Here is a 25,287-nt window from a genome sequence, read left to right as displayed (position 1 = left end):
GTGATCATAGGTGGGATGACTTCCATACAAAACTTTATATAGAGTTTGAACACTCAGAATAGATGTCAAGAGCCGATTGATGAGATGGACCGTACAACAAAATGTATAAGCCCAAAACTCCATAGGGAGATCTGCTTGTGCTAGAAGATTAATCCTCATATCTACAATGTGCTGATGTTTGCGTTCAACCACTCCATTTTGTTCAGAGGTATGCAGACAAGTCAGCCGATGAATTATCCCTTGAGACACTAGAACAGAAGTAAACGCAAGATACTCTCTGCCCCAATCACCCTAAAATTGTTTGATAGTTTTGCCAAACTGAGTTTTGACTAATTTCTGAAACTGACAAAAACAATCCACGGCCTGAGACTTTTTTCGAATTAAATAAATCGAAGTAAAACCAATGCACATATTAATAAACGACATAAAGCACCAGTTATTAGCACAAGCAACTGACGCTGGTCCCCAAAGATCAAAGACAACCAAAACAAATGGATCACTATACTCAGTAATCGAATCAGAAAATGGCAGGTTATGAAATTTCCCTTTCTTACAGGCAATGCAAACATTATTAAGAGACACTTTATTTAAATTGATATGACACTTATTTAGAACAGATTTGACAACAGATGTTGACAGATGCCGAAGATGTTTGTGCCACAACGAAAAAGTATCACTGTTACCAATCTGACTCTGAATTTCCACTTGAGTAGTAGAAGGAGCTACAACACTCTGAACAGATGTTCCTTGTAAGGAAAAGTGATACAGCCCATCACGAATATGACCCTTCAGCAAGATTTCCCGTGTTACGCTATCCTTAATAACATAATATCTAGAGTAAAATTCAAAAAACACACTATTTTCAATGGCAAACTGAGATACAGACAATAGATTTTTTCGTATAGTTGGAACGCACAAAATATTAGATAACCAAAGCAATTTAAAGTGTGTATGTAAAATGCCTTGACCAATTGACCATCACCCATTAAGAGAGAAAACGTACCTGAATACGGGGGTAGCATCATACAGTGCTGACAGATCCCGACATACATGATTACTGGTACCAGAATTGGGATACCACGATATGGTACCTACTGGCATTGGAATATATGAATCAATGTCATCACCATTAGTCCTAAGCTGTATGAAATTGATATGAGAATTGGAAGAGTCAGAATAACCAGATGCGTAAATGTCACCTACTCAAGGAAGCCCAATGCACGGATCAGACCCAGAGTAAACACGAGCTCATGGTTTAGTGTGACAAAAAATTTTCGATGGTCCATCATTCGGATCTAAGCCATGAGACGAATCAAATTAAACATTGTTAGAAACAAGCCCAGTAGGCATAAGTGGAGCATTCGGCTTTGGAAGTCCATGAATAGGCCCACCATTAACTGGCCTATTACCATGTGGCAATGAAAACCTTGGCCCAAGTGGCGCATTAGTTGCAAGCAGCTCACGTGCAAACATACCTTGCATCCCAACATTCGGCCTAACACAGGGATTAAATTCCTTTGGTTGCTTAAGATAATTTTGACCACCATCACCCCAATTTTGACCGAACTCATTTTCAAACTTAGGGCGTTGGGGCTATTGAGAGAACCATCCATTTTCCTCAAACGCTCCATGAAATGGCTCCAGAAAATACCCATGAGACGGCCCTCCTTGGTGCGACACCGGAGTCACCACCGGTGATGTCTCTTCATGATGGTACCTATAATAGCATCGTTGTGCTAGATGACCGTACCGTCCACAAATCTGGCACTGAAGACGCGAATGGAAAATCCTTCCGCGACCACTAGTAGGAGAACAACCATTACGAGGAGATCCGTCCCCCATTTACGACTAAGGTCCTTCTACTAGATTCGCAGCAAACACAACTTCTTGAACGTTCCTCGCCTGCCGAGCCTTGCACTCATGAAGTGCATCAACCAAATGTTGAAATAGCAACGGAGACGAGGAGAGTGAGCAAAAGACACAACAGCATCAAACTCGAAAGACAGGCTTGCAAGCATGACCACCGTCCTTTCGGCCTTCAAAATATGAGAACCAGATGCTGCAAAAAGAGCACACAATCCTTTTATTTTTTCAGCATAGTTTCTGATAGAAAGACTACCTTTCTTGAGAGAATACAACTCCTGACGAAACTGAGACTGTTTTGCACTAGTATCAGCCGTAAAAAGACTATTCACCATCATCCACACATCACACGCGGTTCGTACGTCCGTGAAAAAGGATAAAAATGATGAAATGATCGTGGAAAGTAGCCACGAGGTGAGGAGGTTGTCTTGTTGATTAAAAATTGCGGCAGACGAATTTGCAACAAGAGCGTCATCAGGTGTTTGAACATACTGCGTCGAGGCTGATATAGTGCCATCAAGAAACCCAGCCAAATCATAACCCACAAGAATGAACCTCACCTGCTATTGCCATTAAACGAAGGTGCCCTCGTCAAGCTTCAACACCTCATGCTGAGGAAATGAAGTGATGATCTGGTCATCAGTGAACACAGAGCCACTTGGCTCAACTGAATTAGAGTCAGCTGAATGCGTGGTAGCCATTCCTAAGGATCAACTAGCGTTTGAAACCATAAAGAAAATTAGGCAATCTTAAGACTTACAAACACTAAAACTATTTTGAGATTAAAAGAATGTTATGCTAATTTAAAGAAGAAATCAATTTTTGTATTTGGACTTTCAATTTTGCCTTTGTACAATTAGAACATAGTATTTATAGAGATTTAGAATTAACCGCTCTATAACAGACTTGCTAACAGTCTTAACAATCTAAGCTAACACTAACGACTTGAATAACAGATACTCATCCTTAACATGGCTCATCTAAAATCTTCTTAAGTTACAAATGTTGATATAAAAAAAGTAAATAAAGAAACATCTAAAAGATGCATGTTTATAAAAAATAAGCTCTCAAAGAAATGAAGTGACAGTAATAAAATGATCTAACAATAAGCCCCTAAGAGATATGTACAAGTGAATGAAAGAATGGAGAATTTAAAGCTTTTCTCTTGACTTCGATGCTTGGGTCTTCAACTCTTGAGTCTTAAAGTGTTCATGATACATGCATGGATGGGATGAAATTTATTAAATTAAGTTCATCAAATTTACCAATTTTTTACTCTAGAAAACCAATCAATTTGCAATACATTTTTTGATGGGATCTAAGCATTTTTGGATTAAGATTCCTCCTAATGGATGGAATATATATCTTTTATCATCAAAATGCACTTTGAATGACCTGATTTTGAGTTCAAGAGATCAAGTTATAGTCGTTTTAGTGAAGATTGGGTGAGTAGAACTTTTTGTAGAGATGACAAATAGGCAAACTTGAATCGGGCTTTTTTCAAAGTTGGATTTTCTTGGGCTTGAATCAACTCGAGCTCAAATTTACTTAGATTCGAGCTCGGATCAAGCCTAGTCAGCTCTTTAGGAATCAAATAATTTTGAATTTTCTAAGTTATAAATATTTTAATTTTATACAATGACAATGCAATTCAAGTTTAAAAAGAACAAATTAGATATATTTGATAGAGTTCTTTTATATAAATAATTTAAGTGCTTATTGTATGCAAAATTTATTATTATATGGGCTAAATTAGAGAAATATGTTGTTTTTTTTAATTGGACGAATAAGCCTTTTTCAGAATTTAGGGAAATAGGTTGTTTTTGGAGAGAGTGTGTGTGAAAGCACGTCCAGCTGGGTCCACTTTCCTCTAACGGTCATTTCCCAACGGCCAGGATTTAAACATTGCCAACGATAATTTTTTTTAAGGGGAAACGATATTTTTTCCCTATAAATACCACATCATTTTTCATTCTTTTCACTCAAATCTAACTCCCTCAATTCTCTCTAAACTCTCAATTTTCTCAAGTCTTGTTCGAAATTTTCCAATACAATTGTTTAAAAATATTGTAGCTTTATTTTATTATTTCGTATATTATTCATTTCGATAAATTTTCATGAATGGAAAACTCTCTGATTCGTTTAGGTGACAAGCACATTTTCGTCACTCAATCGATAATAGTAAGGGAAAATTTTAAATTTCATTATTTTCAATTAAGTTAATTTTAAAGTTTTTAAATTTTTAAAATATTTTATTTTGTCGATATAAATAGGCGGATAATCGTGTTTTGGAGGGGTTCAATACATAATTTTTCAAAGAGCCTAGACACTGGAATTCATGTTATTTGCAAGATGCAAGATTCTTATATGCGTCTCGTATGCTCGGGGGCTGCAAATTGGATCCTACACTTATTAACACGTTGGTGGAAAGATAGAGACCCGAGACACACACATTCCATCTTTCATGCGATGAGTGTACAATGAGGACATAGCTTTTCAACTCAGTTTACTGGTGGATGGGTCAATCGTTACAGGGTTAGCAGTCGGTGAATTTTGTAACAGCTCGTTTTTAGTCAACTCGAAACAATAATTTTGGGACCACAAATCTGAGGTAAAAATAATTATTTTATTATTATTTTAATGTCTATAGGATTATAGTATGATTGTGTGAAAATTTCATTAAGAAATTTTATTGTTTGAGTGCTTAATTTGATAAAAAGGACTAAATCGCATAATGTGTAAAACTTGTGTTCTATTAGATAAAGGTGTCTAATAGCTATATAACCTTAAAGTGGAGGTCCTTATGTGGTAAATAGGCCAATAACATGATAGTGGATGATAATGGCTTGGTAATTTTGAAATTTGTGATAATTTTAAAGGTTAATTTTGGTATTTAGTAAATAAAGGCTAATTAAATAGAACAAAACATTTTTTTTATGTGTTCATCTTATTCAAAACACACTTAGGCCAATTTTTACTTGGAGAAAGAAAGCTAGGGTTAGACCATATTCTTTTCTTTCAAATAGGTATGATTTTTTGTCCCGTTTTCAATTATTTCTATATTTTTGAGATCGTTGCAGCTTAATCTAGCTAGCCCAGGGACTAATTTGCAAAACTATTAAAGGTTTAGGGTTTTTCCATTGATGAATATGTGTGTATTATGATGTTTGATGATAGAAAATATATGTTTATTGTTAGATAAACAACATTTGTAAAGTGATTTTTAGTAAAATTGTCAATTAGGGATTAAATTGAGAAATATGGAAATTTTATGGTAGAAATGTGAAATAAATGAAAAATATGGGCTGCTATGGTAATAAGGGAAATTCGACTAGCATGGGTAGGGACTTAATTGCATGAATTTGTGTTTTTATGATATAATAACTAAATTGTAAAAATGTTGAAATGTTAGGGGCAAAAGTGTAAAGTTTCCTTAAGATACATTTTGGGCTAAATTGAATAGAATGATAATTAAATAAGTTAATTTTGATTACATATAGATCAAGAAAAGCGAAGTTCAAATTTAGATCGGGGAAAAACAAAGTATCCATTTTGTTGTTTTTACGATCGAGGTAAGTTCGTATGTTAATAAGTATTGTTATAATTGCATTTTAAATTCTTTATTATTGAATTTAATTGTGAATACGATCTTACGGATATGTTCGATGAAGATTCAACAAAGTGAGATCCCGGTTGAACCTTACAAATGACATGTCATTAGGGGTTATGTGATTTGGGTGCTGGTCTGTACGTCCTACCAGTGGATGAGTTATCCAGCATGTATTGCAGATTTTTGTCAGCTTGTGTGAGCAGCACCGTGTAGCTACATCATGATCATCAGCTTGTGTGAGTAGAACCGTTGATAGCTCGAGAGTGAGCATTAAATGTGATATGAGATTGAGATAACTTCGGCTATGTATTGGCACTTAGGGTGTGAGATTCCTGAGTAAATGGTTCAACGGGTATAACAAGGATATGGATGAGTATAAGATTGATACAAGCTTGTACAGGCATGTACGTGAACTATACAATCATCAAATCGAAGAAATTGATGGAAATTGTGTTTAATCTTTGGATTGAATATATGTGTTAAGTTATGCTTCAAATTTGAATTGTTGGTTGGTAAGTTTTACTTACTTAGCATACGAGCTTACTAAGCTTTATAATTTACTTTGTTTACTTTTTCATGTTTTATAGTGAATATCGAAGCTAGCTTGGATTGGGAGTCGTTGAAGATTGCATCACACTATCGAGCTTCCACTTTGGTACTTTTGAGCTTATGTAATTTGGTTATATGGCATGTATAAGAGTTATTGTCATTTGGTATATAGTTTGGTAATGGATTTAGCCATTTGAATCGGCTTGTAAATGATGAATGGCTAGTTATGTGTATAGCTAGATGACTTGGCTTATTTTGGCATGTTTGGTGTGTATATATATATGTGCATATGGAATTTTGTTATGTGGTTGGTAATGGTTTTGTGATGTTTATTATGAATTGGTAAATTGAGTACCATTTTTTTGAAAATTTGAGATAGATATGCTTGTGATTTTAGGCCAATTAGTGCATAGTTGAAAGTGACTATTTTGGTTATTTGCGAATGTGAATTTGGTATGAATTTGAATAACATATTGTGGTACTTGTGTGCCTTGTAGTTGTTGGCATTGATAAATCATGAATTGGACTTGATTTGGATGAGTTTAAAGGCCATTTGAAGTTGTGGTTATATTCAAATTTGGTTGGTGTAGGTGAATGATATTGGGTGAGAAAAATGGCTTGGTAAATAGCCTATTTTTGTCCACACGAGTAGAGACACGTATGTGTGTCTTAGCCGTGTGTGACACACAGTCAAGTGACACGGTCGTTTGTCCCCTAGTGTTTAATTAGAAATTAAGTCAATATGCTCCACACGGCCCAACACACGGGTGCGTGACTTGCCCGTGTGGCATAAGTCAGTATACCCTACAGGTTTGGCATGGCCTATCGCACAGCCTAACACACGGGCGTGTGAGGCCATTTTGAAGGTCACACGGGTATGTGGTTGGTCGTGTGACCCAAGTCAGAGAGTTACACGGGGCAGGACACGGAGTGGGACACGTCAATGTGATCCCATTTCGAATGTCCACACGACCTGTGACACGGGGGTGTCTTTGGCCGTGTGAGACACAGGCCAAGCCACATGGGTGTGTGTCCCCTATATTTTGTAAAATTTTCTAAGTTTTCTGAAAATTTCCTAAGATATTAGTTTAATCCTGAACCACTTCTAAAGCATGTTTTGGGCCTTGTAGACTCATATTAGGGACTTGATGAATGATTGTGAATGACTCATATTTGAATTTGATAATTGTTTGAGAAATGTATGTTTGATTGTGTTATAAGTCCAGTAATACTCTGTAACCCTATTCTGGTGACAGATATGGGTTAAGGGTGTTACAAATTTAGTATAAATACATTTATCTGCACCATTATGTAAAAAACCATATGACAAGATGACCGAGTCAAATTTCTCATGTCACTTTTTAGGAACTTGTTTTAAACCATATAATGGCTTGATCAAGTTACACACCTTATGTTCATTCCTAAGAAGCACAAAGCCTTCTGGTTGCTCCATGTAGACTTCCTCTTTAAGATCACCATTCAAAAAAGTCGTCTTAACATCCATTTGATGTACATGTAACTTATGGATATATGCAAATGCCATAAGAATTAGAATGGAGGTCATCCTAGCCACTGGTGCATAGGTGTCAACATAATCTAGGCCATCCTTTTGTCACCAACCTAGCCTTAAAGGTTGGAGAACCCCCTATTAAAGTATTCTTCACCTATTTACACCCGATAGGCTTCGATCCTTGAGGAAGATCAACTAGAATCCAAGTATTGTTGGACAATATTGAATCCATTTCATCTCTTTCCAAAATGTTGCATTGGAACGATGGAAATGTACAATGTACACAATCGTTATCAAGTAATGAAGTGACAAGTAAATGTCGAGTTATCGTATCCACAGGGACTGTGAAATAAAAATATTTATGAAATGTAAAGTTAAATATTTGGTGATGAAAACAATTGTTGATTTGAAGAAGTGATCTAAAAACTAAAACTAATTTAACTAAGTAAATAAAAAATAAAATAATCCAATGCACAATTTCTAAAATATGGGTTTAAATCAAGATGACATAATGTGTTAGATCAATTACATTCTTTATCTTAAAATTACTAAATTCATGTTCGTATTGTTACAAATAATTTCATGGAAACTTGGTATTTTGCTAACCAATACACATACAAACTTACTAAACCAATTAATCTCTTGAACATATTACTATGTCAATTCAAACAATTAATCAATTTTCATAAGCAAGTATAAGATTAAGTGAAGTAACAACATAGTCCTATATTGAAACAATCCAATCACAATAATCTTGCAAGTTATGCAAGGCTAATGTACCATGTAATACCGTTGCTAATTTAACTTTTAGCTGCCTTAGAAGATTAAACATGTATCAATTAAATACCATGTCAATGAAAATCAGCTAAAATTAGCTTATTGGATCAACTTTAGGGATGGTTGTGGGTTACCCAATTGCTTGGTGGTCCAGTCCTCTATAGTTAACATACTGGGCCACTTTCTTCTTCAGACTTTATATTAATTTTTGACCCAATTAATGTTGGATAAAAATTAAATATAAAGTATGCATAATAATCATTATTGGACCATCCTTGGCTGGAAAATAATTTAGCTATGCTCTTGATTGACTTGATGCAAAAATTACCCTAATGGTTTAAGCCTTTCAAAGTGTCTACAAGTCAATTTTCACTTTTGTCCAAAACTATCGAAATTAAACCAAATTTGTGAAAATTTATTATAAAAATAATTAAAATTCAATATGTTAATAATTTAAGTGAAATTAATTATTTTATAATTAAAGTATGAATTTCGACAAAATTTATTACGAAACTACATGAATTAGAACTCAAAAAGTACTAAAAAAGTTTATATATTTTGTGTTTCCACGAATCCCTAGAAGTCATGGCTTCACCATAGGATTGTGAATCACCATCCATATTAAACATTATGGGGATTTTCCTAATTATGAATTATCTATTTCCCTCAACGAGGAATGCTAGAGATTGAGAAGAAATGAAATCGGGACCGAAGTCCTTTACTTTTCTCACTATTTCACTTTTCCTCGACTTCGTATCCTTATTGTCACAAAGACTTTTCTTGGTTTAATCACTTGAGATCTTTGGTTCATATTATTTTTTTGAATCCATTGAATAATAAAAAATCTCATTCTCAATGAATACAACATCTTTTATTTCAATTTTCGTATTTGACACTAAGTCAAGAACACGATAAGCTTTAGAGTGTTGGGCATATCCAATGAATGCATCCTTGACGGCTCTTGGTCCTAACTTTATTCTCTGTTGGTTAGGAACTCTATAGTAAGCCAAACACCCTCACACTTTGAAATAATCTAAGTTTGGCTTCCGACCCTTTCTCGATGGTATTCTGCTAGGGATATAACACGTAGTTAATAATGCTTCACCCTATAGATTATATGGAAGTTTAGCATTTAAAAATATCGAGTTAACCATATCCATTAAAGTACAATTCTTTCTTTCCGCCAAACCATTTTGTTGTGGAGTATAAGGCACAGAACACTCATATACCACACATTGTTCCTCACAAAATACATTAAGGGTTTGTTTGTTTACATGTAAAAGGTTTTACGGAAAATGTTTTATGTATTTTCTTGTGCTTGTTTCACAGAAAACAACTTGGTCAACGGAAAATAACTTACAGGTCAACGTAAAATAAGCCCCTTTTCTTGTAAAACGACTTATTCTTTTGAAAGCATAAGTCATTTTCTGGAAAAGAGTTCCTCTATAGGTAATTTTATTTTTATATAAAAATTATCTTAAATTAAGTTTAATATTATTATATTGATAATAAATTTTATTTTTATTTTTAAAAATATTTAAAATTATTAAAATATTATATTTTTCAATATTATTAAACATACATATTTAATTATTTATATTTAGTCATATAATAAATTATTTAATACTTCAATTTTATTTTAATAAAAAAATTTAAAAATGATAATTTTAAATAATATTCTTCACATATTATTGAAAATATTCAATATTAATAATTTAATAATAAATTTTTATTACAATTATAAATATATTAATAATAAATATTTTGTAGTATAAAGGTTAAAATATGTTATAAGTCTATGTATTCTTCACAAATTTGCAATTTAGTCTCTATACTTTTATTTGCAAGAATTTAGTCTCTCTACTTTTTAGATTTGAAAATCAAGTCCAATTGTTGATATTGTTAATTTTTTTTTCAATTTTTTTGATGTCACATTTTTAAATAAAAAATAATCATTTGGTAGTCATGTAACTAAAAAATGGCGTTATAATAAATCTGAATTTAACAAAATAATTTTAATATATGTAAAATAAATGTAAAGTATAAATTTATAGATATAAAATAAACTCATTTAAACAATGAAAAGATAAGAAAATCTCAAATGTATGTTTGTTTCATTGAAAATAGCTTTTATGAAATATTTTTAAGAAATATGTCAAACAACAGAAAATATATTGCACATATTCATTCAAACACCAGAAAACATTAATTTTTCTAGGAAAGTAAGTCATTTTCCAGAAATTATGTTCTGGAAGCCATTTTTATTGAAACAAACAGACTCTAAATTCATTTGAAAAATATTCACCACCTCAATCACTACGAAGCATTTTGATTTTCTTATTAAACAAATTTTCAACCTTATTTTTAGAACGTTTAAACATATCAAAAACCTCGTCTTTACTTCTCATGAGATACACATAAGTAAATCGAGAGAAGTCATCTATAAAAGTGATAAAATATCATTTTTCCACCTCTCGTTAGAACTCGATTTAATTCACAAACATCTGAATGGATTAAATCTAACACTTGTGAACTCCTTTCACACTTATTAGGAAATGATTTCTTGATAATTTTAGTTGAATACAAATTTCACATTTATCCACAAACTCAACATTAGTTAGACTAATATAACCATTATTTTGCATATATTGTAAAGTTTTAAAATTAAAATGTGCTAGACGCGCATGCCACAACAAATAAGATTCAATAATATAAGCAGAAGATTTGGTCTTATTCATATCAATGCTCAACTTGAACATGCCCTCGTTACAATATCCTTTTCCTAAATATATATCACCCTTAAGAAAAACTAACTTATTGGAGTCTAAGATAACCTTGAACCCCTTGTTACACAGAAGACTCGCGGACACTAAATTCTTTCTCACATAGAGAACATGCAACACATTGATTAAGGTCAATTTCTTCCCGGGTGTAAAGTTGAGTTCCACCGTCCCTTCATCGAGCACATTAACCAATTGATAGTTACCTATAAGCACTTCACGGTTTGTCACTAATTTATAACTTTGAATTGTTTTTGGTCATTACACACATGGACAATAGCTCCGGAGTCGAGCCACCAATTATAGGACTTATCAATCATGGCAATGTTGTGTTCGGTAATCATACCAATCTCCAAACCCTCTATCCCTTCTGTAACCATGGCCACTGAGTCCATATCCTCCACCATATTGGCTTTGAAAGTTGTGGCATCTTGCTTCCTTTTAAGAAGTTGCAATTATTAATGTAGTGTCATTTCTTATTGCAATTATAATAATTGTGAGATTTTTTCTTCTTGTCTTGTATATCCTTGGTCTCTGTAACACCTATAACCCGTTTTTATCACCGGAATAGGGTTACGGAGTATTAACATAAAAAAACATTTTATAACCAATATCAATTAATTTTCAAATTAATTTGATAAATACATAAGAAATTCAAAATGAAATAAATCATGCATATACAAGCCTTAAATTGAGCCCACGTGGCCTTAAAAATACCATTCGAGCAATCAGGGACCAAATCATGCATATACATACAGGGCCGTGTGTGTCCAAAAATGACCAGGATCATGCTATTTCCTTACCCAATTGCATCGGTACCTAAACCAATTCATAATACATGTTCGCAAGTCTATAAACATGAAGATCGTTTTATGATTCACTAAACTATACTATGATCACGACTAAGGCAAGCGCACCTATCGAATGGTAATATAGTTACGGTGAGTCCAGAATATCGTATCCACAAGGACAAAAAGTATTAGTATTAACTCTCTTTCTATTATTTAGCCTAAAATAAAAGGGATTTATTTTAATTTAAATTTAACTAACTAATTAACTAATGAATACGACAGAGAGTAAAGAAAATAATCGAATAAACCAATGATAAAGACAATACCCAAGGAAGAATCCACCTAGACTTCACTTATTATTCCTACTCTGAATCAAACGATTTATTCACTTGTCTTGATCCATAGAAATCCCTAAACTATGTTAATATCTCTTTTGAGACTAAGAATAACTGACTCTAGGTTGATTAATTGAAATCTGTTTCTAATTAAAACCCCTATTGTTGCATTAACTCAATCTATAGATTCCCTTATTAGATTTGACTCTAATCTGACAGATTTATGTCATCCTATTTCTAGGATTGCAATCAACTCCGCTTAATTATACTAGATTTACTCTTAAACAGGGACTTTTGCTCCACTGAATAAGCACATCAAACTTGAATTAATATCTTGAAAATATTAAGGCAAGAATTAATAACACATAATTAAGAACAAAAACAAGTATTTATCGTGTAATTTAGATAATTAAATAATAAGATCCATCGTAGGTTTCATCCTCCCTAGGTATTTAGGGAGTTTAGTTCATAATGTAATAGGAAAACATCTCAAAAATAGGAAAACAACAAAACATAAAGAAACCCAAAAAATTCGAGAGAAATTGGAGGGAGATCTTCAGTCTTGAAGGAGATCCTGCTTCCAATCTGAATCCATTGGCGTTCTTCGAGTAATTCCTATGTTCTACTCTGCTTGTCCCCTTAGGTTTTCTTCTAGTGTGTTTATATAGACTTTAGAGTGCTCAGAAACCCTCAAAATTAGCTTTTTCCTCATGTTTGGGAAATAGGGAGTGATATCGACACAGGCTGCCACATGGGCGTGTGGCCAACCCGTGTGGCCCACATGGGTATGTGCTCAGCCCGTGTGGAAATGGTCTTGGCCGTGTGGATCTTTAAATCAGCCTGTTTTCTGCTCCTTTTGTTCGCCTATACTCTCCTAAGTATAAAACATGAAATTAAAGAATTAAAAGCATTAAATTTACTAAATTAGATAATAAATCATCCAAAAATATGCTAAGTATGGGATTAAAATGTGTTACTTTTATGGTTTATCAAATACCCCCCACACTTAAGCATTTGCTTGTCCTCAAGCAAAATCATCAACTCACAATTAAAGTTAAACTCTCTTAATTCATAATCCTCATCAATAATGTTTTATCATAATTTCACAAATAATCATACATTGATAATTCAACTAAAAGAGCACTAAAGATTCAAACAATTCAAGTCACATATTTTAAAAGCATGAAAACATAGGTATCTCCTCTCATCTAAATAATTACTTTTAATTCAAAATCGACAAGATTTGACATCCTTACTAAAGATTCACTCAAATCACTCAAAGTGTTTAAGGTTCAAAAATTAAGCACTCAAAAGTCAAACATGAAAAATTATTACGATAAGCTTGTATGAAAATCAAATCTCCACCACTATAGATGAGATGATACACAAATCAAAAGGTCTTTAAAGGGCTGTAACGAGACTTGGGTTAAAGTTGTGGATAAAGGCTAAACAAGAAGGTTATAATCAAGATTGAATTGATAAATTACCTAACTAGAAAAACTAAACTAATACTGAAAAAATTACATCAATCGAAATTTATTAAAGAAAAACATGAGCTTCTTCTCAAAATATGAAACTAACTACTTAAGCTCAAAGCAAAGAACTAAAAATAATCAACATATATGTATTTTTTCACTTTTTATTTTTATTTTTGAATGAATGAATGAATAATAAGAGAAAATTATACACTAAAATAAAAAAAAACATAGTTAGGCATTTAACCAAATCAAAACTCGACAAAAAAGGAGTCAATAGAATAGGAAAAATTCTCAGTGAATCAAAAAGTATGATGTATGGGTTAATATTAAGGGTAAATTAATAAACGGTCTGTTAGGCTTAAAGGGGTTCACTAAGGGTTAATTGTGAAGGTAGTCTTTTTGTGGGGTAAGTGGGTTAAAACTTAGGTTCCTTTATCATCTCAGTATATCAAATCAAAGGTGTGGTCTTGACATGTATAATCGAGGCAAGTTCTAGAATAACAATTCACTATTGACACACTCATAATTAATAATAAAGTGAGCATAAAAAAATGTATGCTCTAAAGGCTCAAAATCTCACAAAAATTATGGCTTTTGATGTCAATCTTCCAACTTTCAAACTTCAAGGTAATACCTCAATTTATGGAAACATCCTAAAATTTTTAATTCTAAAAATAGACTTGTCGTGCTTAATTCTCTAGTATCTTAAAGTTTAAACCATCAATGTACAAGTATTTATGAATTTAATCTAAAACACCTCAATGAAAATCACAAATTAATAAGAGTTCATTCTAAAAGTAATATGAGAAAATTGCTTGAACACAAGGCATAATTCAGGGATTTTCAATTAATTATATAAATAGATAATCACAGTAAGAACATAAATATCATAAGAGAGGAAGAGAATTGACACTGCCCTAAATTTTTGGATAAAATTCCCAAAATAGTGAAAGGTGGAAGTGTAGATAAATGTAGGGGTAGTGCAAAATTCTGAGCAACTGAGAAGAAGATAAACACAATAATGAAGAGGATTAAGAGGGTTACTCAATTAGGAACAACCATAATAATTAAAATAGAGTTAAAAATATAAATACAAAATAAAAATAAAAATAAAAATAAAGATAATCGGACTCAATGGTCCCCATCATCAGACTGATCAATGTCACAAGTCGGTGGCGCTGGAGGAGCGATATGAAGATATTGACAAATCTGTTGTAAACTCCCATCAATACTGTCGAACCTGTGAGCGCAGTACTGACGGAAACTAACAAACTTCTCGGAGGATACTCCTTGGGAGCTAACAGCAGAGGAAGCATGTGGGTGACTCGATGGTGGAGGCTGTGGTGGGTCCTCGTGTTAGGGAGGAACATCAACAGTGAAGTCCTCTAGGTCATGCTGAATGTCAGACTAGATTAGTCTGTACTGAGGGGGTCAACTCTACATCACCACTTGATCATCCTCATGTGGATCATGCTCGAGATGCCCTGAGGGGACATCTGGCCTATGAGGGTAAGTGTCGAGGACTGCTCCATTTTGTCAAGAAGACCGAAGTGTCGAGCGAGGCGAGTCTCGTAAGGGCCTAAAAAGATGGGACCTTTCCTGTGGTGATCTGTCTGATGGTGAAAGACAAGGGCGATGAAATAAGCTAAGTCGAATATGTGGCCGGTCGCCATGCTCCAAAGATAATATGCGTCAGTAGTGCTCACAACTCCTGTGCTTTCTCTCCTGCCAGTCAAAGCGTGAGCTAATAAGGCGTGGATGTATCGTAGAGCCGGAGAAAGAGATGTCACCTTCGAGCAACTTGCATCATAAGTGATTTGATTGGCTGTGAGAACAGTTCAACAGCACGAAAGTGAGTACTGGATGTGACAGTGGAGGTGAGGAAAGTTATCGACGCCCATAAACTCATCGGTAGAGATGTCCAAAGCTGCGCCAAACGCAGGGACACTCATATCTCGCACCAAGCCACCAAGCCGAAATGTAATGGTACCGTACTTGTCATGCGATGACATCATGAGCTGAACATAAAATGTCGAGCAAAACTCCAAAGTAAGCTCCATATATGTGGGCTTATCGATATCAAAGAAACGGTCCTATGGTGCTGTAGTAATGAAAGTGCGAACCTCATCAGCTAGTCCGACTTGCTCCAACGCGGCCCAGTCAATGTATCGACCCAAACCTAGTGGTCGCATGTGCAGGAGCTGAAATAAGTCCTCAGGTAGGTCTATAGAGAATCTGAGATAAGGATGTCGAACCTCGGTAGAGGCACTCGAGGAACAGATCCCACTAGAGCCCTTTCGCTTTTTCGAAGCGGGAACAGCGACCTTAGATTTGCCTCGTGTGTTTGTCATAGTGTACCCAAAAGAGAGTGATTAAATAGATGAATTAACATAAAGAGAATATGCTAAGGGGGTACCAATAGTTTAGTTAAGCTTAAACAATTAAAATAATAAAGAAACGTGCTTTTTACATGATAAAACTAAATGTTAATACTAAACCAAAAACCTAATAATGAACAGGAAGAACTAGAATAGTAAGGATAAAATCTAGATCGAACTCAACTTTTTAAAACAGAAGACATGAACAATACTGCTAATTGAAAGAGAGTAAAGTCAGAGCAACACAATTATGAGAAATGTCTAAAATTTCAAGAATTAACAAAGAATCAGCAGTAAAGAACCAATATTAGTCAAAGTAATAAAATGAAAATAAAAGTAAAGAAATAAATAAATAAATAACAAGATAAAAGGAAAAAGAAAATAAAGAATTAGTAATAATAACAATAAAAGTAAATAAAGAATAAAATAAATACAAAAAGAATGGGAATGAAACCAACGGTGGTATGGTGGTGATGGAAAAGAAAGGCGATGGTGATGCAGGAGGGGCCATACGATGGGGTAAGGGTCGAATGAGGGACATGAGGGCTGGTTGTGGTTGTGGCGGCATTTTTAGGAGGGTTGTGCGAGGGAGGAAGAAATGGTGGTTGGTGAGGGAGAAGGATAAAGGTGAAGGAGGGGGTTCGAATGGGGTCCGGGGTTGTGTGTGAATGAGGGGGAAAGGTTGGAGCTTATGTGGCTAGTCGATAAAGAGGGAGAAAGGGAGGCATCGGAGAGGCTAGTGGCCGGACGGTGGGGGTGGGATGTTGGGGCAGCTAGGGCTTTTTAAGGAGGAAGAAGACAAAAAATAGTAGGGCAAATTAGGGTTTGAGGGATTTTATGGGTGACACGGTCATGTAACGGTCCGTGTTGGGCCACACGGTCGTGTCACACACTCGTGTGGATTGAATTCCAGCCTGTGTTCATCGAGGAAAATAGTATCCCACTAGTCACACGGCCGTATCGCACGACCGTGTGCTACGTGTTTCACTTTTCCCATGCCCGTGTGGTCTCTCGCTGTGTGCCTCGCCCATGTAGCTCTCTGACTTGTTTAATTGAAAATTTAGCTCCAGTTTTCACATGGCCTAGGACACACCCGTGTGTCTAGGCCGTGTGGTCCACACACCCGTGTCGCACCCCCGTGTGGCCTCTTTTTAGCCCTTGTCTCTATCGATTTTTTGGGATTTAAATTTCAGGGCTCAAATGGCCGAAGACACGCCCGTGTGTCTAGGCCGTGTGGGTTACATGGCCATGTCGCTAGGCCGTGTACCTCTCTGTCAATTTCCTTAAAATTTAAAAACTAAGTCTTAAAGTCCACACAGCCAAAGACACGCCCGTGTAGCAAGGGTGTATGGGTCACACGGCCATATTGCGCGACTGTGGAAATTGTTATCGCGCCCATGTTAAGTCCACGGCCTAGGACACGCCCTTGTGTCCAGGCCGTGTGGGTCAAAAACCTGCATTTTAATGTTTAGTTAATTTTTAAAGAAACAATATGAAATAAAAATGAGGAAATTAGTAATGGTAGTACTCGGGTTGTCTCTTGAGAAGCGCTTATTTAGAGTCTAAGCTCGACTTACCTCTCATTCACATGGTCATGGAAGATCACAGAGTCAAGACTCCTCTTGCTCACTGTTAATTCCTTTATTTAAATAAGGTTTAAGTCGAGTACTGTTTACCTTAAAAGTGCTAAAATGAGAATGAGTTACCTCGACTGTACCATATGGAAAGACATTGAGTATCGTAAAAGGGGTCACTTCGTTTGTGTTGAGCTCCGTAGTGTTAATTCGAGGGTCCTTTTGATCTAATAAGACTTGGTTCCCAGCCTTGAATTGATTGGTTCTATCGTTAAACTCGACATGGTGTTGCATCTGTTCCTCCTTGCCATAAGTCTTCCATTCGTCTAGTTCATCTATCTATAGCATTCGTCTTTCATGAATAGTTCCATTGTTAGTGCGTGAACTAGAACGTGGCTCATTTATGCTTCTCAAAAGTGTTTCCTACAAAGAGGATTGGACCACATGATTAGTTTTATTAACCGGATTTACAAAGTCATATTCATTTCTTGATATCTCTATTGAATCATGAGCCTGAAGAGTAATCGTTTCATCACCTGCACGAAATGTGAGTTCACGTGTACCAACATTAATAATAGTCCTGGTAGTCGCTAAAAAGGGCCGCCCTAAGATTAAAGGAATGTTACTGTCCTCTTCCATGTCTAAAAAAACAAATTCTACTGGGAATATGAATTTATCAATTTTTACTAGTACATCTTTAATGATACCCTTAGGAAATCTAATAGTTTTATCCACTAGTTGAATACTCATCCTAGTTTGTTTGAGTTTCCCAAGACCTAGTTGCTTAAACATTTTACAGGGCATGACGTTAATACTTGTGCCTAAGTCAGCCAAAGCATTCTTAACAGCTAAACTACCAATTAAACAAGGAATAGTAAAACTCCCTGGATCTTTCAATTTACTAGGTATTTTATTCTTTAAAATGGCTAAGCAAACTGCATTCAACTCCACTGCCACGAATCATCCAACTTCTGTTTGTTTACCAGAAGCTCTTTTAAAAATTTTACTGAGTTGGGTATCTGTGAAAGAGGTTCAATGAACGGTAAGTTCATATGCAACTTTTTCAAAAGGTTAAGAAATTTACCAAATTGTTCATCTGTACGGTGTTTCTTTGTCGTATTACGGTATGGCACACGAGGTGTATATTCTCTGCTCACTGGTTTTTGTTTATTCTAGCTTTTATCCACTTTATCTTTACTTACCACACCTTCTTGCCTTGGTTCTGGTTTGAAATCAACTAACCCTTCTCCATCTCGAACAGTAATCGCATGGAGTTTCTCTCTTGGGGTAGTCTCAGTGTTGCTAGACAAGCTACCTTGTGGTCTTTCTGAGATCAGCTTAGCAAGTTGACCTATTTGATTCTCGAGCCCTTGAATTGACGCTTTCTGATTTTTAAGCGATGTTTCGGTGTTTTGGAGTCATGTTTCTGACACCGAGATGAATTTTGTTAGCATCTCCTCAGGGTTTGGCTTCTTTTCCTGCTGGTAAGGTGGTTGAAAGCTTGGAGGGGGTTATGGTCTTGGATTGCCTTGACCACCCCAAGAGAAATTGAGATGGTTCCTCCAACCTACATTGTAAGTATTACTATAGGGGTTATTTTAAGGTCTAGAATTGTTACCCATATAGTTGACTTGTTCTTTTGTAGTGCTAGGGTCGTAGGCTAGGCATTCTGTATTATTTATTCCTCCTCCACTTATGTTACACTGCATCACCGGATGTACCTACGTAGAAACACATAAACCATCAATCTTTTTATTTAAGAGTTCTACCTAGTTTGATAACATGGTGACCGTGTCAAGGTTAAAAACACCGGCTGCTTTATTAGGCTTTGTCCTCATGACTTGCCACTGATAGTTATTCAGTGACATCTCTTCAATAAATTCATAAGCCTCCTCAGGTGTTTTTTTATTCAAAGTACCACCAGCGGCTGCATCTATTAACTACCTAGTTGAGGGGTTCAAACCGTTGTAAAAAGTTTGAACCTGTAGCCATAAAGGTAACCCATGGTGAGGGCACCTTCTCAATAAGTTGTTATACCTCTCCCATGCATCATATAGGGTCTCTAAATCCATTTACATGAAGGAAGAGATATCATTCCTCAGCTTGGTTGTCTTAGCTAGTGGAAAGTATTTCACCAAAAACTTTTCGGTCATTTGCTCCAATGTAGTGATAGACCCTCGTGGTAGAGAGTTTAACCACTGTTTAACTTTATTCCTCAATGAGAAGGGAAATAACCGAAGGTGAATGGCATCATCAGAAACCTTATTTATCTTGAAAGTATCACAGAACTCTAAGAAGTTGGCCAAATGAGTATTTGGGTATTTATCCTGCAAACCATCAAACTGAACAAACTGTTGAATCATTTGTATCGTGTTAGGTTTCAGTCCAAAATTATTTGTAGCAATGGCAGATCTAACAATACTTGATTCAGCCCCTACTAAATTAGGCTTAGCATAGTCATACATAGTACGAGGAGCAAGATTCTGATTCATAGGATTCGTGGCAACCACAAGAGGTAGCGGATTATTCTGATTTTTAGCCATCTCCTCGGTATTATTGGTTTCATCCTCATGCTCTTCCTCTATATACTGTAGACTCTGGCTTATTTCTCTACGATTTTTGCGAGCTGTGCTTTCAATTTCTTTGTAAAAAAGTAATGGTCCCGATGGATTTCTTCTAATCATAAACTAAAGAAACCTGCCAGAAGTAAATAAAGATAAGTTAGTAAAAAATAAAAACAAAAATAAATTGCAATAAAAATAAAAATGGCTAAAGTAATAAAAATTAAGGGTTCTTAATATTTTAGTCCTCGGCAACAGCGCCAAAAACTTGATGATCGTTTTATGATTCACTAAACTATACTATGATCACAACTAAGGCAAGCGCACCTATCAAATGATAATATAGTTACGGTGAGTCCAGAATATCATATCCACAAGGAATAAAGTATTAGTATTAACTATCTTTCTATTATTTAGCCTAAAATAAAAGGGATTTATTTTAATCTAAATTTAACTAACTAATTAACTAATGAATGTGACAGAGAGTGAAGAAAATAATTGAATAAACCAATGATAAAGACAATACCTAAGGAAGAATCCACATAGACTTCACTTATTATTCCTACTCTGAATCAAACGATTTATTCACTTGTCTTGATCCGTAAAAATCCCTAAACTATGTTAATATCTCTTTTGAGACTAAGAACAACTGACTCTAGGTTGATTAATTGAAATCTCTTTCTAATTAAAACCTCTATTGTCACATTAACTCGATCTATGGATTCCCTTATTAGATTTGACTCTAATCCGGCAGATTTATGTCGTCCTATTTCTAGGATTGCAATCAACTCCGCTTAATTATGCTATACCTACTCTTAAACAGGGACTTTTGCTCTATTGAATAAGTATGTCAAACTTGAATTAATATCCTAAAAATATTAAGGCAAGAATTAATAACACATAATTAAGAACAATAACAAGTATTTATCGTGTAATTCAGATAGTTAAATAATAAGATCCATTGTAGGTTTCATCCTCCTTAGGTATTTAGGGAGTTTAGTTCATAATGTAATAGGAAAACATCTCAAAAATAGGAAAATAACAAAACATAAAGAAACCCAAAAACTTCGAGAGAAATTGGAGGGAGATCTTAAGTCTTGAAGGAGATCCCGCTTCCAATCTGAATCCGTTGGCGTTCTTCGAGTAATTCCTATGTTTTACTCTGCGTGTCCCCTTAGGTCTTCTTCTAGTGTGTTTATATAGACTTTAGAGTTCTCAGAAACCCTCAAAATTGACTTTTTTCGTGTGTTTCTGAAATAGGGAGCGATATCGACATGGGCTACCACATAGGCGTGTGGCCAGCCCGTGTAGCCCACACGGGCGTGTGCTTAGCCCGTGTGGAAATAGTCTTGGCTGTGTTGATCTTTAAATTAGCCCATTTTGTCTATTTTTGGCCCGTTTTCTGCTTCTTTTGTTCCCCTATACTCTCCTAAGTATAAAACATAAAATTAAAGGATTAAAAGCATCAAATTCACTAAATTAGATAATAAATCATCGAAAAATATACTAAGTATGGGAGTAAAATGTGTTACTTTTATGGTTTATCAAAACACAGCTTTAAACAACCAAAACCTGTCATTTTCAATCACCTAACACCATACCAAGTGTCATTTACTAAAACACATTAAAATGCTCATGTTACTCATACAATCACTTATAAGCCATATCATACACCAAACTAACTCATTTCAAACACACCATTCCAACTTAATATGACACTTACCATTTCATTACCTCACACTCAAATTTACTTAAAGTTTGACAACCATACTACAAATACCACCATTCTATCATCAAGTACCAAACATCACACATAGCCATGAGATATAGCATAATAACCATTTGCCTTATTAAATGCCATATAAGCCAAATGTTTACAAAATCTACCAAAGGAGTCTCAGAATAGTATGATTTTGCGAGTTTATCCGATCTCCCAACCACAAAATGTAATATACAAAACAAGGACAAAGCACGAGTAAGCTTACTTGAAGCTTAGTAAGTTCGTTAAATCAAACGATAAATCTTACCAAATTTAACATAACAAATCAAATTATAAAATTAAATAACAAATTTCCTGTCTGTAATAGGCCAATTTAGCCTGGGCCCGTACAAAAACAAAACCCAAAAATTATTACAATAAAAATATTATAACAGTCCAGTTTTAAATAGTCTAGGGCCCAAAAATATGACCTAAATTACAAGGGTCCATGGCCCAACAACGAATGCGGCCCAAATCTAAAACCTAGGCCCCAAAAAATAAAACAGTTTCAGAAACCCTAGTAGCCAAGCCCCAACCCGCAGCACTGCACGGCCTCCTGGCGCCATAGCCACTCCTGCGCCTCTGTACGCCAGCGCACGTCCCCCGTACACGCGCCACGCACTCCGTACCTGCGAAAGAAAATAAAAACAACAGCAAGAGCAGCAACCAATAGAAAAATTTGTATTTTTTTCTTTTCGGCTATAAAGTCCTTTTGATTTTCGATTGTAAGGGTTCCTTTCTTACGCGCAATATACGCACACTACACAAACTCAATACAAAGAAAAATCAAAACTTTGAAAGGTAATTTTTGGGCGTTTCATTTACCTTCTTTTTGAATCTGTTCTTTTCTTCCTAGTTTTTGCATGTACTCTTGAGCATAAGAAAATAAAAAGAAAAGAGTGATCTTACCTTGTGAATAAGCCATCCATTCTCCTTTACTTCGTCGAAATCGAAGTCTACAGGGGATTTCATGGCTAAAAAACCGACCCTTTATCGCCCCGAAATCGTTGGCTGCCATTTTTGGTGGTGGATCGGTGTATAAACTCAAGAGTTCAAGGCTTGCTGGTTGAGAAAAAAGGGGTTAGGGTTAATTCGGCTGAAGCAGGCTGGTTTCAGCCTTTTTAAAGGACCAAAAACGATGCTATTTTGAGCCTATTCCAATGGCTCCAAAACGGTGCCGTATTAGCTATACCCGGTCCGATTCGTTTCTTTTCCCCTGGGACCCGCGCGTTTTTGTGGTGAGGGAATATTTTCATGATGGGTCCTCCCCTTTCGTGTGCGCATTCAAACGCACCTTATCTGTTTTGCTTCATTTTTTTTAAATTATCTCGTTAATTTGTGCGCGTTTGCACTTTAGTTCGCGGTACAGCGCAACGTTTTGGTCCCAGGGATATTTCCATTTCTAGTCCCCATACATTTGCATGGATTGCTTATTGATCCTATTTTCGATTATTTTATTTAAATTATCTCTCTTATTTTAATTCAGTTTTCTATTTGTATAATTTATCGTTTTAAAATACATTCAATATATTTTTATATGTTAATCCATTTTAATGATTTTGTTTGTTTTGGTTTGTACAATTGTTTTGAAGTTTGTTTTATCATATTATTTACATAACATTTGGTATAACATCTTATCTAAATATTTGGTGTATATTTGTACATATATTATTTTGGTGGAATTTTCTATTTAAAATACTTATTGTTTTAAATTTTACTTAATGCTTTTACGTATATGTAAAGTTATTTAAAAAAAACTTCATTTTTGTGTTTATAAAATTATTATTTCGGAACCCTTCTTTATAATAGGTTATTTTAAAATTTTCTATAGTGTCACATATAAGTGCTTTGACATGTATTTGCATATATATAATTTATAGCAAAATTAATTTAATCTTATATGTAGTATCATTTCTGTGTTATTTTTACATTTAATTGCTTTTAAATCTATTTATATATATATATTTATGCGTGTGTGTGTATGCCTTTAATCTATTATGTATATAGTCTACTTTCCTAAGATTATATTTTATCGTATATTTTTACTACCCTTTTAAATTCTATGTTTCTGATGTCGTATGCTGTCAATTTTAAACAAGCATTTTATACATTTTGCATATTATTTGACACAAATGTTTTAGCAACATCTATTTCGAAAATTATGTGTATATTCTTGTTTAAGTTCTAGCATGTGTTCTTTGCTCATCAATGCACCATTTTTAGAAATTGTTTTGTATCATATTAGTTTTATGTTGTTTGGTACTTCATGTGGTAATTGTTTTTATATTATTTCATGTATATTTGTTGTACCACATTCGTTTATTTTTGGTATCATTAAATCAAATATTGTTCATCCATGCTTGTGAGTTTGATTATATTTTCCTAGATTAGTTATACTTAATTATTAGTTTGTTAATTGGTATTGTATTTTATGCATACATATAATCCCATGCTTTTATTGTTTCCTTTGGTTTACGAAATGTTGTTTTATAAGATCTAACTCTTTAAAATTAATTATTCCATCTTATTTCAAGTAAAATTAATACGTTTTGAGCTAGTTCTACGATTGTTTATTTGAAGATTCATTAAAACAAAGGCAATATTTGATGTTTGGAAATTCGGGGAATAGTGTCCTATCATGCTGGGTTTCGATTTCCCGTTTGTTCAAAATAATTGAATATTCCTTTAGAATTTTACTCATGTTTTTCCAAACGCTGAAACAAGGCAATATCCGATGTCTGGAAATTCGAGGAATAATGCCCTATCGTGCTAGGTTTCAATTTCCCGCTTGTTCAAAATAATCGAATATTCCTTTGGAATTTTACTCGTGTTTTCTAAAGCGAGGCAATGTTCAATGTTTGGAAATTCGATGAATCGTGCCCTACCGTGCTGGGTTTCGGGTTTTCGTTGGACTAAATAATTGGGCATCCTTTTGTAATTTACAACATATGAACTTTTGGAAGTCGAAATTTATCGTGTTTTCGAGGGTATAAAGGATCGTGTCCTATCGTGTTGGATGTGATGCTATATTCCTCTGAAATAAGAGAATTTTGACGACCAACTTGAACCATTCAAATGTTTTCAAAGGAATCACATTTCAGAAACATTTTTAAATCTTAGACATAAGGACAATATTTAATCGATTTGGTACCAATTTTGGGCGTAGTGAGGGTGATAATCCTTCCTCATGCGTAACAGAATCCCGAACCCATTTTCTCTAATTTACGTAGGCCAAAATTGTTTTAAATGGAGTAAAATATTTTATTAAGGTGATCCAATCACACTGAAACAATAGATTGGTGGCGACTCCACATTTTTCATT

The 25,287-nt window shown here is 34.7% G+C and overlaps 1 non-coding gene across 1 annotated transcript; it reads left to right on the top strand.

Annotated features, from left to right (window-relative positions):
* Positions 1-19,643: 19,643 nt before the first annotated feature.
* On the top strand, positions 19,644-19,750 carry LOC121204090 (small nucleolar RNA R71). The gene has a single exon (XR_005899018.1). It is a non-coding gene; the product is annotated as a small nucleolar RNA R71 (small nucleolar RNA).
* Positions 19,751-25,287: the final 5,537 nt, after the last annotated feature.

The sequence above is a fragment of the Gossypium hirsutum genome, chromosome A07, assembly GCF_007990345.1.
Source record: "Gossypium hirsutum isolate 1008001.06 chromosome A07, Gossypium_hirsutum_v2.1, whole genome shotgun sequence".
Classification (NCBI taxonomy): Eukaryota; Viridiplantae; Streptophyta; class Magnoliopsida; order Malvales; family Malvaceae; genus Gossypium; species Gossypium hirsutum.
Note: the sequence above shows the minus strand (reverse complement) of the source record. Positions and strands in the feature narration are given on the sequence as shown.